At 42.4% G+C, this 15,618-nt stretch overlaps 2 pseudogenes; both read left to right on the forward strand.

Moving 5' to 3' along the window:
- The first annotated feature begins 2,732 nt into the window (after nt 1-2,732).
- LOC117241468 lies at nt 2,733-4,871 on the forward strand (annotated as a pseudogene).
- Nucleotides 4,872-8,903: 4,032 nt separating this feature from the next.
- On the forward strand, nt 8,904-15,300 carry LOC117241469 (annotated as a pseudogene).
- Nucleotides 15,301-15,618: the final 318 nt, after the last annotated feature.

The raw sequence follows: 15,618 nt of genomic DNA on the forward strand, positions 1-15,618 counted from the left end.
TGGCGTTAGCGAGGGCGCGTTTCGACTCGCGGAAGCTGGCTTCGGATTGCTCTGTCCATTTGATGGGCGCGTTGCCCTTTTTTCCTCCTTTTACTAGGTCGTTTAGGGGTTGAAAAATTTTTGCGGCCCCCGGTATGAAACGTCGGTAGAAATTAATCATACCGAGGTACCTGCGTAGTGATTTAACGGTCCCGGGGAGCGGTACTTCTACAATAGCGTCAACGCGTTCGGCTAGCGGCTTTATCCCGTCGGCGTTTACGGTGTGTCCCAAGAATGTGATTTCGTTCACACCGAATTCGCACTTTACTGGGTTGATGACTACGCCATACTCGTTTAAGCGTTCAAACAAAATCCGAAGGTGTTCGCGATGTTGTTCTTCGGTTTCGGATGCGATTAAGAAATCGTCTATGTAAGCGAACACGAAGTCCAGACCACGGGTAATTTCGTCAACGAATCTTTGACACGTTTGCGCGGCGTTTCGAAGCCCAAACATCATGTTGGTTGCTTCGAAAAGTCCGAAAGGTGTCGTGATCGCGGTTTTCTTAACGTCTTCTGGCGCGATCGGGATTTGGTGGTAAGCACGGACAAGGTCGATTTTTAAGTAGACACGCTTACCGTACAGATGTTGCGCGGAATCTTCGATATGTGGTGGGGAGTACCTGTCGGGTATGGTGCGAGCGTTCAACGCACGATAGTCGCCGCATGGTCGTAGACTTCCGTCCTTCTTTGGGACGACATGCAGGGGTGATGCCCATGGACTCTTCGATGGCCGCATCACTCCTTGCTCGATCATTGTTGCGAAATCCGCCTTGACTTGCTTGAGACGATCCGGTGCGAGACGTCGAGGTTTACTGTAGACGGGTGGCCCGGGTGTGGTTTCAATATGGTGTACCACACTGTGTCGGATTTTCTCTCGTCCGAAGGCCGGTGGACGAGTTAGATCCGGAAACTCCGCCAATAGTCGATGGTAGACCGATTCGCCGATTACGGTTTTGATGGATATTTCTTCCGTCGTGGCAGCGTATCCCCTTGTTGATAATTGGGTTGTCGTGTCGAAAATCTACGCCTATGATAGGCGTTTGAACGTCAGCAATTACGAAGTTCCACTCGAAGGCTCGTCTTAGGGACAGGTTAAGGCCAATCGTAGTGGTACCATACGTTGCGATGCGCGTCCCCAGTTGGCCGCGAATAGTTCGTACGCGTTTTTCTTGACGTGCCTATGGATTTTACTGCGGGGGTATACGCTGATGTCGGCGCCGGTGTCTACAAGGAAAGAGATCTTCGTTCCCTTGTCCGTAACGAAGATGCGGCGGGAACTCAGGCCGTCGTCTTCTGCCGCGTCTACGGACGGCTGGTCTCGTTTCCCGACTTCCACGTGCATGGGAAACGACAGCTCCTCGCGCGTTCTCCGAACTTTGCATGATAGAAACACAGACCGTCTTGCCGTGGCCGATCTCGCGAGCGCGAACGTCGGTGGTATCGCGAACGCGAGCGTGATCGTGATCGTGGTCGACGATGATTAATCATGCTCAACGCGTTCATCTGTGCCTGCAACTGTGATATTTGCTCGCTCAACACGTTGATTGCGGCGGCCATTGGTTCGTATACTCCAGCGTTTTGCGCTGGTGGGTCCATTACTGCCGTTACCCGGGCGGTGCGCTGAAAATCCTCCGTGAATTCTTCAGCGATCAGGTCCGCCTGCCGCAATAACCTTTCTGGGTCCGAATCGTCGACTGCCGCGAGGACACGCCTGATGCGGGCGGGTAATCGGTTCCTCCACAGCGTGAGGGTAAAATCATCGGGCGTGGCGGGGCTGGAGAGTTTTTTTAAGTGTTGGTAAAACTGGGATGGCTTTCTATCTCCCATCTCCTCGCTTTCCACCAACTTCTTTATCCGAGTCGCGTCCGTATCGGATAATTTGCGAATGAGCGCATGTTTTAATTTCTCGTAGCGTCCGATGTCCGGAGGGTTCGTCATTAGGTCTTCGACGTCCTGGAGCTGTTGATCGTTGAGACATTTTGCCAGCGTCACGTACTTAATGGTGTCTTCCGTAATTCGCGCTGCCTCGAATTATCTCTCCAGAAGGGCAAACCATGCCGCCGTGTTCGTGGGTAGCAGTGGAGACATGCTGATCACCTGGCTGGCTATGGTTCCCTGTGTATTACTTTCCATCGTCGCGGTGCACTCAAAATCGGTGGTTAAAAACGATAGCACTATCACGGTCACCTCTTTCACTAAATATCACGTTAAATCACGTCGGGGTCACCAGTTTGAGGTGGTATGGTGATGGGTGCGTAAGGAACTACTCTTGGTGTTTTTAACGAACAATAGTTTAATTAGAACTAATCAACAATCAGAGTTAACAATTAACAACTAACAATTACACTTAACAGACAATAGGTAACAACTAACAAATAACGATAGACACCGAGAGATCATTCGACGCGTTGCTATGCAAATAGTACCGAGGAGTTACACATTTAATGGCGCAAGACAGACTGACTCTGCTTTTGTTTCGGATCGCGCAGATTCTTCCCTTCGTAGCCCATCGATATCCCCCACTAGCGTGCATTCATTAGATGTGCCGCCAGTGCTGGCACGTGTATGCTCTTCCGAGAATTCGGCGGAAAGAGTGTGAAGATACCGATGGTACATTGGGCACGTCGGTGTTGCGCTTTGGCGGCGTCGCGCTTTGCATCCGGAGCCGTTGAAAAGTTCCGTGGCCCGTGCCGCCACAGATCTATAAATTTTAATATATTATACAAAATTATTCAATTAGTTTTCATTATTAGAGCAGCAATCAGTACATGTTAACAACAAAATTATGTACCATATCGTCGTTCACTGCTATGGGTATTTGGGGTCTTACAAAAAAGAGAGGTGACAACGAAGCAATCATAACTACAAAAGAAGTTCTAATAGCAAAAGCCGATGCATTATACGAGCAAGAACAATACCAGGAAATACATGACCTTCTAATAAATTATAAAGTAATGACATTATGTATATCACTTATAAATGTAGATAATAAAATTGAATATTTTTATAGGATAGCGGTGATATTGAAATTATATGGCGTTTGTGTAGAGCAATGTGTAAATTGTCTAAAATTGTGAGTGAAGTGGATGGAAAGAAATTAATTTTCGAAGCTTATGATTTAATACTTGAAGCACTTGAGATAAAAGAGGATAATTGGGCTGCACACAAATGAGCATCGATTCTCCTTAATTCTAAGACTCTTTATGAAGGAGTAAAAGCACAAATAAAAGAGTCATATAATATTAAGAAACATATGCTGGTATATTTCATGATAATATATTAATATATATATATATATATGTCGGAGATGAAAGAACACCGGAGCCTTTGGAATTTTGGATAATCCCGCAACATTGTAACCTAGAGTCTACTATAGCTGTAATTGAACAATTGTAGTTATTCAACCCGATTGTAATTATTCGAGAATTGTGATAATGAGCTTGGGCTCGAGGCGACAGTCAGTCGCCGAACGTAGCCGCGGTCACGGGATGAACGCTTTGCCTAACAAAGGTATGGAGTAATTCTATAGCTCTCCTTAAAAGAAATATTTGTGGCGACACGCGACAGTAAACATTCCAACGGTTTCTGTCCCGTGGCTCGCCACGTGCAGACCCTATTCTTCGAGTAAGATGATTGCCAGATGTCGATGCGTCTCCGCAGTACATGTTCGGCTAGCCCGAGGGCCCGTTATAAATCTTAAGGTTTAGTTAACTAAAGTCCTTCAAACGGACAAACGGTCTTTGTCCCAACTACGGGAAGATAGGGGAGACATACTTTTCAACGAGCGGCGTCTCCCACTAACAACTTTCCCTCGAGGGCGGCTGGCATCCTTTTCTAACCACCGATATGGAGATTGACCAATTAGCAGCAACGTCAATTTCCCTTACTTTCTGAACGAAGGCTTTTCTCGACGAATCCGATGATCTCGTATCCTTAGACACCCGTTATAGTTTTCCTGTGTGGCATCATCGGGACGGGAAAGGCATTCTCGCTCGCGATCTCATCGATCAAAGAGTAACGCTTTCGCGATCAGTGATTATTCTCAGACTTGGACTTTGTGAGTACGTTCTGTTGTCATCCCGTTGGCCGCGGATTCGTTATTTAGCCCGAGAGCATCGTCACTAGTGTCGCGAGTGCCGAACCGCCGTGATCAATTCTTAAGACTGTAATAATTCTATCATTGTAATAAACTACGCCTGTGTGTACCATATCAATGGCTAATCCTCGAGAAGATTCATTTGACGCCCACAACCCCATTTCCAGTGATGATCCGACATATATATATATATATATACTTATAAATATTTCATTCCCTGACACAATGTCAAGCAATTGTATCGAATATGTTTAATGTCGCAGAGAGCAATGGAACTAAATCCAAAAGAACCAACACTTATGTACGTGCTTGGTACTTGGTGCTATCAAGTTTCTGATTTAACATGGTATCAAAGAAAAATTGCATCTGTAATATTTGGAGAACCGCCATCTTCATCATTCGAGGAAGCTCTAAAATATTTTGAATCTGCAGAGGAAATTGATCCCAATTTCTATAGTCAAAATTTATTAATGTTGGGAAAAACCTACTTAAAATTAAATTAAAAAGAGCTAGCTACGAAATATTTAAAAATGGCCCTTGATTATCCTGCAAAGAACGAAGATGATCGAGATGCTAAACAGGAAGCGCAGAAGTTGTTAAAGAAATTTTAACAAACTGGACAGAAGTTATAACCTATTATATGATAAATTGGAATTGAAGGGATAGAAGGGATAAAGAAAAATTTAGAATCTATCTTTTAAGTAGAAGTATAAAGTTTATTTACTATAATGTACAATACAACTTATGTGTGATGAGCCTGTTATAGACAACATCTATTTACAGTTCCCAAGTAAAGTAAGTAGTAGTTCCCATATGAAGTAGTCCCCAAGTCTAATTAGTTTAGCGATCAGGAGAGTATTCTTCTTCTTCTTCTTCTTCTTCTTCTTCTTGTTCATCTTCATTCGTATTCCTGCGACGCCCCAGAATTGCTTCTGCTTGCAACCTGGTGAGCAACTGGAGATATGGACGTGCTGCTGGGCTGCCTGATCTTCGTCCCGTCCTTCCCGTCAGATGGTATAAAAGGTAGCGATGCAGGCCAAATTCCGAGATGAATTCACCACATGGGCAAATAAAGCTCACCATAACGTAATTCGGTGGTAAACTGTCTGGAGATTGTGTTCTGATGTGCAAGCTATTGTAACCAAGCGGGCACTCTCCCATCGTTTTGTTACAAGGCACGATCTGGAAAAATAAAATTAAGATAGGTAAATGAAAAATAAATAAATAATAAATAAGGAAATAAAATAAATAATTTCAAACAAATTGTTTGAAAAATCAGTGGAAGAAACGATTTGAAGGAAATAAAATACTTACTGCTCCAAGTGTGGTGAAGATGTATAAGGACGCTTTCAATCGCGAAGCGCTTCCAAACGTGAAGAACTTTCGAACTCGAAGTACTTCCAAATGCGAAGAAGAATCTGGAAAAATAAAATTAAGATAATAAATAAAAAATAAATAAATAATAAATAAGGAAATAAAATAAATAATTTCAAACAAATTGTTTGAAAAATCAGTGGAAGAAACGATTTGAAGGAAATAAAATACTTACTGCTCCAAGTGTGGTGAAGATGTATAAGGACGCTTTCAATCGCGAAGCGCTTCCAAACGTGAAGAACTTTCGAACTCGAAGTACTTCCAAATGCGAAGAAGAATCTGGAAAAATAAAATTAAGATAGATAAATAAAAAATAAATAAATAATGAATAAGGAAATAAATAATTTCAAACAAATTGTTTGAAAAACCAGTGGAAGAAACGATTTGAAGGAAATAAAATACTTACTGCTCCAAGTGTGGTGAAGATGTATAAGGACGCTTTCAATCGCGAAGCGCTTCCAAACACCAAGAACTTTCGAACGTCGAGAATTTTCAAACGTCAAGAACTTCGAAGCGTCAAGAACTTTCAAACGTTCTGTTCGATAGTCGAATTGGGAATGTGATCTCCGAGCTAGTTGTCGGGCTTATATAGACGCCATTTCGCTTCATGTTTGCCACCATTGCCTGGGTTAAGACTCTTAAGGGGGCCCCCTTATTAACAGGCTGGTAAAGCCTAAGCAATTGTTCATTTGTTTGGTGTATGAAACACGGTTTAAAGGACAGACGTATTGTGCAGCAGGTATGCGAAACCTTCTTAATTACGGAAAGTCCGAGAATGCTTCTGAGAATATACAATGACAACAGAGTTGGGGGAAAGTGCGATTCTTATTTATTTTTGCCCCTTTAATGAGGGTCATAACACCGGTCCGCACCTTTGTTAGACGGATCGCCCGTCCCGTTGACCGTGGCTACGTTGGGCGGCAGGCTGTCGCCCCGAGCCAAAGTTCACCGTCATGAATCCCGAACAGTTACCATTTGCTTGGATAACTGCGATTGTTTCATTACGGCTATAGTAGACTCTAGATTACAATGTTAGGAGGTTCGGAGGGGCCCCGGCGTCCTTTCGTCTCCGACATATTGAAACATTGAACGATACATCTACCATCGCCTTATTATTTCTTATGCATTAATTACACAATCGTCGTATTAAGTATATAGTAAGTACAGCAGAGAAATATTTGATCGATATAGTTGTCGGTCGCTTGAGCTATTCCGATGATTATATTGTAAATATCGTTGGCTTTGAATATATTTTATCATCAAGGGACAGCTTCTTATTGTTGGTATTTGGCGGAGGGTTACGATGACGAGTGGTAAACTCCTTCTAGGTAGGTTCAGGGAGAGGACAAGAGGTAGCTATATAATTCAAAAGCATTAATAGTTCCCGTTTTCCTTCTGCTTGAAAGAATGATTTATTGTCATTAGCCGATTTTGCGAAAATTTGTTGAAAAATTTGCGGCTAATTTTCCCTTCAAAGTGTTCCAAAAAAGTGAAAAATTGAAATTTCGAAAACCCCTCCCAGCGTTACCTGGGGAAAACTGTTACCTAACGAATGAACTTTGAGTTTTTGATTTCAGATGATGCAGCACCAAGTTATGAGCAATTCTACTTTTTTCCGAGACACGTCCGAATAATTACTGCCATTGCCGTATTTTTTAATATTTCTCCGTGAAAATTTTATACAATATTCTTCGAATGTCATACTTTAATGTACTATTGGGTTTAATAAAGAGTATCTACAGCCAATCTACCTAAAAAGTTTTGATAAATTCCCATATATCGCGTTATTTCTGTTCGTACTATACCAGGATGGACGGCATTCACTGTAACACCAGTTCCTATATGACATAAAAAATAATGCTTTATCGATTGTATTATTTATTCAAAAATAAATTTTATTTTCTGTTAAAATGACAAAACCTTTCAATTTATTTGCCAATTCCTTTGTAAATAAAATATTAGCTAATTTGCTCTGTGCATATGCTTCGCCAGGCTCATAGGTTTTCTCATTATTCAAATCGTCGAATTTAATTTTGCCACGCTTGTGTGCACTACTTGAAACATTTACAATCCTTGATGGTGCAGAATCTTTTAAAGTGTCTAACAATAAATTTGTTAGTAATAAGTGTCCTATATGATTCACACCAAATTGCAATTCAATTCCTTCTTGGGTATACATCTTAGGACATCTTATTACTCCTGCATTATTTATAAGAATGTGAAGCTTTCTTTTCTTGTGTTCTACAATGGAAACAGATAATACAAATTATGCTATAGATCTATTGATTTAGATATAATAAGTTCAGGAAGAATTTCTTCCCAATTTAGTATTCAAAAATAGATGAACACTTTATACATATAACAAAGCTATGTTATTTCATTTCATTTCATACTCTAACATAGGATATGGTATATATCTTTCTTAAATTGCTCTGCAAAATCCCTAATACTTTTTTGAGATGCTAGATCACATGGTCTACAATAAACATATTTATTGCTACTTTCTACTACTATGTCACGGCGTGTCTAAAAAAATGATCATTAATTTTATAAGGTTTTGAAACAGCCGCAAACATCTTTCTAAATAAATAAAACTGCACCAATAATTAACGGCAATTTTTTAGAAATAATCAATAGCATTAATTATCAATAATTTAGTAAAACATTGTACGATTTGTTTTTTCCTTCAAGTAATATACAATGTAAACGGCATAACTGAATTTGTAACAATTCAATCATGAAACAAATATACAATAGATTTTGATAATATTGATTAAAATGCAATAGTCCATTTCTATATATTATAATTTTTCTTAGTTTATTGTCATTGTTAATTTATATTATTTTAATCATAATTAATCATAATTCATCATAATTAATTCGGATTCTGTTTCGAATACATGTCAAGTCATGGATATGGATGATTCAAAATAAAGAGCGAAATTTAATACTCAGAAACGTGTAATGTATTTATCGCAAATATAAAATTCTATACTTTATATTTTATATAATTGATCGTATTTGATCGTATCAGACAGTAACAGAAAATAGATGAAGACACACACACGCGCGCGCACACAACATCTTTACGATAAATCGAATTGAAAATATCGAGTTTTCAGTATCGAATCTGTCAATGCTGTTAATGTTTGCGTACTTTATTCGATTCTCATCTGACGTGGAATTTTCTAATTTTGCTGTCAGAATTACATCTGTCATAATTAATCAAATCTGAACACGTTGTATATTGTACAAATTTTTTATTTTTTTTCTGTAAATACTATAATTTAATATGTCGTTACGGAGAGCGTTATTCGTTATCAGAGATATAAAAGTATTACAAAGAACGCTTATTCATAGAAGATTTCAATTCACACATTTCAAAGGTTTGGAATTATATCTAAGCACGATTTTATTTTTTATTACTTTTCTATTATTGCATAAGATTTTTAAACTTCGTTACAACCAGAGAAATTTTCTAATTTTAGTCGATATTAGCTTTAACTTGATAATCTGACCGCTTGCAAATTGTAAGTGCAATGTTAATATTAATGATCTGAGGTGGTATGGTGATAGGTATGGTGATAGGCAATCGTATGCCGGTGCCATAAACCATTTCGGTTGCCGTCGCGTTTAGGTCCTCTTTAATAGCAGTTCGTATGCCTAATAGATCTATCGGCAAGATATCCACCCAGTTGCTCGTATCGTGGCATTTGATTGCTGCTTTTAGTTGTCGGTGCAGGCGCTCTACCATCCCGTTGGACGCGGGGTGATAGGCTGTCGTGCGCAAATGTCTGATGCCGAGCAACCGGCATAGTTCGTTAAATAGGTTCGACTCGAACTGGCGTCCTTGATCGGTCGTTATTTTTAAAGGCACGCCGAAACGAGATATCCACGTGGAAAGGAGAGCCGAAGCGACGGTTGCCGCCTCCATGTCGGCGATGGGAATGGCTTCGGGCCAACGCGAAAAACGGTCGATACACGTTAGACAATATCGGTAGCCTTTTGAATATGGCATCGCGATAATGTCTATGTGTAAGTGTTCGAAACGGCCCGCTAACTCTCCGAATGTTCCGACGGGTGAGGATACGTGCCTGGTGACTTTACATTGTTGACACGGAATACATTGTCGTGTCCAATTTCGGGAGTCCTTGTTTATGGGCGGCCAGACGAAACGCGTCGTCACCAGGTTTTGAGTGGCACGTATCCCTGGTTGGGAAAGTCCATGGAGCGAATTAAATACGTCGCGCCGCAAGGATTTCGTTACGTACGGTCGTACAAAGTCACCCGATACGTCGCAATATATTTCTACGTCGTGATCGGGGAAACGTATTTTCTTTAACCGTAGCGCGGATGTACCGGAGTTGACGATGTTGCTTAGTTCTTTGTCGGCTTCTTGCGCGGCGGCGAGAGCTCGATGGTCCACAGACTTTCCTATCGCTTCGATGCGTGACAGAGCGTCGGCAACATTATTGTCTAACCCCTTGATATATCTTATGTCGGTAGTGAATTGTCCGATGTAATCTAGTTGCCGGAATTGTCGCGGCGAACACTTATCAGGATCTTGGTTGAACGCATATGTAAGGGGTTTATGATCGGTGTAAATTATAAAATTTCTCCCTTCAATGGCGTGTCGAAATCGCTTTACCGCAGTGTACATAGCGAGTAATTCGCGGTCGTACGCGCTGTACTTTCGCTGCGCGGAGTTCAACGGTTTGGTAAGGAAACCTAACGGCTGCCAAGAGTCGTTGACGCGTTGCTGGAGGACCGCTCCTATTTCATAGTCGGATGCGTCTACCGCGAGGCTAACAGGTGCGCCAGGTATCGGATGCGCTAACATCGTGGCGTTAGCGAGGGCGCGTTTCGACTCGCGGAAGCTGGCTTCGGATTGCTCTGTCCATTTGATGGGCGCGTTGCCCTTTTTTCCTCCTTTTAATAGGTCGTTTAGGGGTTGAAACATTTTTGCGGCCCCCGGTATGAAACGTCGGTAGAAATTAATCATACCGAGGTACCTGCGTAGTGATTTAACGGTCCCGGGGAGCGGTACTTCTACAATAGCGTCAACGCGTTCGGCTAGCGGCTTTATCCCGTCGGCGTTTACGGTGTGTCCCAAGAATGTGATTTCGTTCACACCGAATTCGCACTTTACTGGGTTGATGACTACGCCATACTCGTTTAAGCGTTCAAACAAAATCCGAAGGTGTTCGCGATGTTGTTCTTCGGTTTCGGATGCGATTAAGAAATCGTCTATGTAAGCGAACACGAAGTCCAGACCACGGGTAATTTCGTCAACGAATCTTTGACACGTTTGCGCGGCGTTTCGAAGCCCAAACATCATGTTGGTTGCTTCGAAAAGTCCGAAAGGTGTCGTGATCGCGGTTTTCTTAACGTCTTCTGGCGCGATCGGGATTTGGTGGTAAGCGCGGACAAGGTCGATTTTTAAGTAGACACGCTTACCGTACAGATGTTGCGCGGAATCTTCGATATGTGGTGGGGAGTACCTGTCGGGTATGGTGCGAGCGTTCAACGCACGATAGTCGCCGCATGGTCGTAGACTTCCGTCCTTCTTTGGGACGACATGCAGGGGTGATGCCCATGGACTCTTCGATGGCCGCATCACTCCTTGCTCGATCATTGTTGCGAAATCCGCCTTGACTTGCTTGAGACGATCCGGTGCGAGACGTCGAGGTTTACTGTAGACGGGTGGCCCGGGTGTGGTTTCAATATGGTGTACCACACTGTGTCGGATTTTCTCTCGTCCGAAGGCCGGTGGACGAGTTAGATCCGGAAACTCCGCCAATAGTCGATGGTAGACCGATTCGCCGATTACGGTTTTGATGGATATTTCTTCCGTCGTGGCAGCGTATCCCCTTGTTGATAATTGGGTTGTCGTGTCGAGGAGTTGTTTGTTTCGCGGGTCCACGAGCAACCCATAATGGCTTAAAAAATCTACGCCTATGATAGGCGTTTGAACGTCAGCAATTACGAAGTTCCACTCGAAGGCTCGTCTTAGGGACAGGTTAAGGCCAATCGTAGTGGTACCATACGTTGCGATGCGCGTCCCCAGTTGGCCGCGAATAGTTCGTACGCGTTTTTCTTGACGTGCCTATGGATTTTACTGCGGGGGTATACGCTGATGTCGGCGCCGGTGTCTACAAGGGAAGAGATCTTCGTTCCCTTGTCCGTAACGAAGATGCGGCGGGAACTCAGGCCGTCGTCTTCTGCCGCGTCTACGGACGGCTGGTCTCGTTTCCCGACTTCCACGTGCATGGGAAACGACAGCTCCTCGCGCGTTCTCCGAACTTTGCATGATAGAAACACAGACCGTCTTGCCGTGGCCGATCTCGCGAGCGCGAACGTCGGTGGTATCGCGAACGCGAGCGTGATCGTGATCGTGGTCGACGATGATTAATCATGCTCAACGCGTTCATCTGTGCCTGCAACTGTGATATTTGCTCGCTCAACACGTTGATTGCGGCGGCCATTGGTTCGTATACTCCAGCGTTTTGCGCTGGTGGGTCCATTACTGCTGTTACCCGGGCGGTGCGCTGAAAATCCTCCGTGAATTCTTCAGCGATCAGGTCCGCCTGCCGCAATAACCTTTCTGGGTCCGAATCGTCGACTGCCGCGAGGACACGCCTGATGCGGGCGGGTAATCGGTTCCTCCACAGCGTGAGGGTAAAATCATCGGGCGTGGCGGGGCTGGAGAGTTTTTTTAAGTGTTGGTAAAACTGGGATGGCTTTCTATCTCCCATCTCCTCGCTTTCCACCAACTTCTTTATCCGAGTCGCGTCCGTATCGGATAATTTGCGAATGAGCGCATGTTTTAATTTCTCGTAGCGTCCGATGTCCGGAGGGTTCGTCATTAGGTCTTCGACGTCCTGGAGCTGTTGATCGTTGAGACATTTTGCCAGCGTCACGTACTTAATGGTGTCTTCCGTAATTCGCGCTGCCTCGAATTATCTCTCCAGAAGGGCAAACCATGCCGCCGTGTTCGTGGGTAGCAGTGGAGACATGCTGATCACCTGGCTGGATATGGTTCCCTGTGTATTACTTTCCATCGTCGCGGTGCACTCAAAATCGGTGGTTAAAAACGATAGCACTATCACGGTCACCTCTTTCACTAAATATCACGTTAAATCACGTCGGGGTCACCAGTTTGAGGTGGTATGGTGATGGGTGCGTAAGGAACTACTCTTGGTGTTTTTAACGAACAATAGTTTAATTAGAACTAATCAACAATCAGAGTTAACAATTAACAACTAACAATTACACTTAACAGACAATAGGTAACAACTAACAAATAACGATAGACACCGAGAGATCATTCGACGCGTTGCTATGCAAATAGTACCGAGGAGTTACACATTTAATGGCGCAAGACAGACTGACTCTGCTTTTGTTTCGGATCGCGCAGATTCTTCCCTTCGTAGCCCATCGATATCCCCCACTAGCGTGCATTCATTAGATGTGCCGCCAGTGCTGGCACGTGTATGCTCTTCCGAGAATTCGGCGGAAAGAGTGTGAAGATACCGATGGTACATTGGGCACGTCGGTGTTGCGCTTTGGCGGCGTCGCGCTTTGCATCCGGAGCCGTTGAAAAGTTCCGTGGCCCGTGCCGCCACAGATCTATAAATTTTAATATATTATACAAAATTATTCAATTAGTTTTCATTATTAGAGCAGCAATCAGTACATGTTAACAACAAAATTATGTACCATATCGTCGTTCACTGCTATGGGTATTTGGGGTCTTACAAAAAAGAGAGGTGACAACGAAGCAATCATAACTACAAAAGAAGTTCTAATAGCAAAAGCCGATGCATTATACGAGCAAGAACAATACCAGGAAATACATGACCTTCTAATAAATTATAAAGTAATGACATTATGTATATCACTTATAAATGTAGATAATAAAATTGAATATTTTTATAGGATAGCGGTGATATTGAAATTATATGGCGTTTGTGTAGAGCAATGTATAAATTGTCTAAAATTGTGAGTGAAGTGGATGGAAAGAAATTAATTTTCGAAGCTTATGATTTAATACTTGAAGCACTTGAGATAAAAGAGGATAATTGGGCTGCACACAAATGAGCATCGATTCTCCTTAATTCTAAGACTCTTTATGAAGGAGTAAAAGCACAAATAAAAGAGTCATATAATATTAAGAAACATATGCTGGTATATTTCATGATAATATATTAATATATATATATATATATATATATATAAGGCTCCGGTGCTCTTTCATCTCGGAGATGAATATATATATATATATATATATTCATTTTGGATAATCCCGCAACATTGTAACCTAGAGTCTACTATAGCTGTAATTGAACAATTGTAGTTATTCAACCCGATTGTAATTGTTCGAGAATTGTGATAATGAGCTTGGGCTCGAGGCGACAGTCAGTCGCCGAACGTAGCCGCGGTCACGGGATGAACGCTTTGCCTAACAAAGGTATGGAGTAATTCCATAGCTCTCCTTAAAAGAAATATTTGTGGCGACACGCGACAGTAAATATTCCAACGGTTTCTGTCCCGTGGCTCGCCACGTGCAGACCCTATTCTTCGAGTAAGATGATTGCCAGATGTCGATGCGTCTCCGCAGTACATGTTCGGCTAGCCCGAGGGCCCGTTATAAATCTTAAGGTTTAGTTAACTAAAGTCCTTCAAACGGACAAACGGTCTTTGCCCCAACTACGGGAAGATAGGGGAGACATATTTTTCAACGAGCGGCGTCTCCCACTAACAACTTTCCCTCGAGGGCGGCTAGCATCCTTTTCTAACCACCGATATGGAGATTGACCAATTAGCAGCAACGTCAATTTCCCTTACTTTCTGAACGAAGGCTTTTCTCGACGAATCCGATGATCTCGTATCCTTAGACACACCCCGTTATAGTTTTCCTGTGTGGCATCATCGGGACGGGAAAGGCATTCTCGCTCGCGATCTCATCGATCAAAGAGTAACGCTTTCGCGATCAGTGATTATTCTCAGACTTGGACTTTGTGAGTACGTTCTGTTGTCATCCCGTTGGCCGCGGATTCGTTATTTAGCCCGAGAGCATCGTCACTAGTGTCGCGAGTGCCGAATCGCCGTGATCAATTCTTAAGACTGTAATAATTCTATCATTGTAATAAACTACGCCTGTGTGTACCATATCAATGGCTAATCCTCGAGAAGATTCATTTGACGCCCACAACCCCATTTCCAGTGATGATCCGACATATATATATATACTTATAAATATTTCATTCCCTGACACAATGTCAAGCAATTGTATCGAATATGTTTAATGTCGCAGAGAGCAATGGAACTAAATCCAAAAGAACCAACACTTATGTACGTGCTTGGTACTTGGTGCTATCAAGCTTCTGATTTAACATGGTATCAAAGAAAAATTGCATCTGTAATATTTGGAGAACCGCCATCTTCATCATTCGAGGAAGCTCTAAAATATTTTGAATCTGCAGAGGAAATTGATCCCAATTTCTATAGTCAAAATTTATTAATGTTGGGAAAAACCTACTTAAAATTAAATTAAAAAGAGCTAGCTACGAAATATTTAAAAATGGCCCTTGATTATCCTGCAAAGAACGAAGATGATCGAGATGCTAAACAGGAAGCGCAGAAGTTGTTAAAGAAATTTTAACAAACTGGACAGAAGTTATAACCTATTATATGATAAATTGGAATTGAAGGGATAGAAGGGATAAAGAAAAATTTAGAATCTATCTTTTAAGTAGAAGTATAAAGTTTATTTACTATAATGTACAATACAACTTATGTGTGATGAGCCTGTTATAGACAACATCTATTTACAGTTCCCAAGTAAAGTAAGTAGTAGTTCCCATATGAAGTAGTCCCCAAGTCTAATTAGTTTAGCGATCAGGAGAGTATTCTTCTTCTTCTTCTTCTTCTTGTTCATCTTCATTCGTATTCCTGCGACGCCCCAGAATTGCTTCTGCTTGCAACCTGGTGAGCAACTGGAGATATGGACGTGCTGCTGGGCTGCCTGATCTTCGTCCCGTCCTTCCCGTCAGATGGTATAAAAGGTAGCGGTGCAGGCCAAATTCCGAGATGAATTCACCACATGG

The sequence above is a fragment of the Bombus vosnesenskii genome, unplaced genomic scaffold, assembly GCF_011952255.1.
Source record: "Bombus vosnesenskii isolate JDL3184/JDL3185 unplaced genomic scaffold, Bvos_JDL3184-5_v1.1 scf7180000015953, whole genome shotgun sequence".
In the NCBI taxonomy this organism is placed as follows: Eukaryota; Metazoa; Arthropoda; class Insecta; order Hymenoptera; family Apidae; genus Bombus; species Bombus vosnesenskii.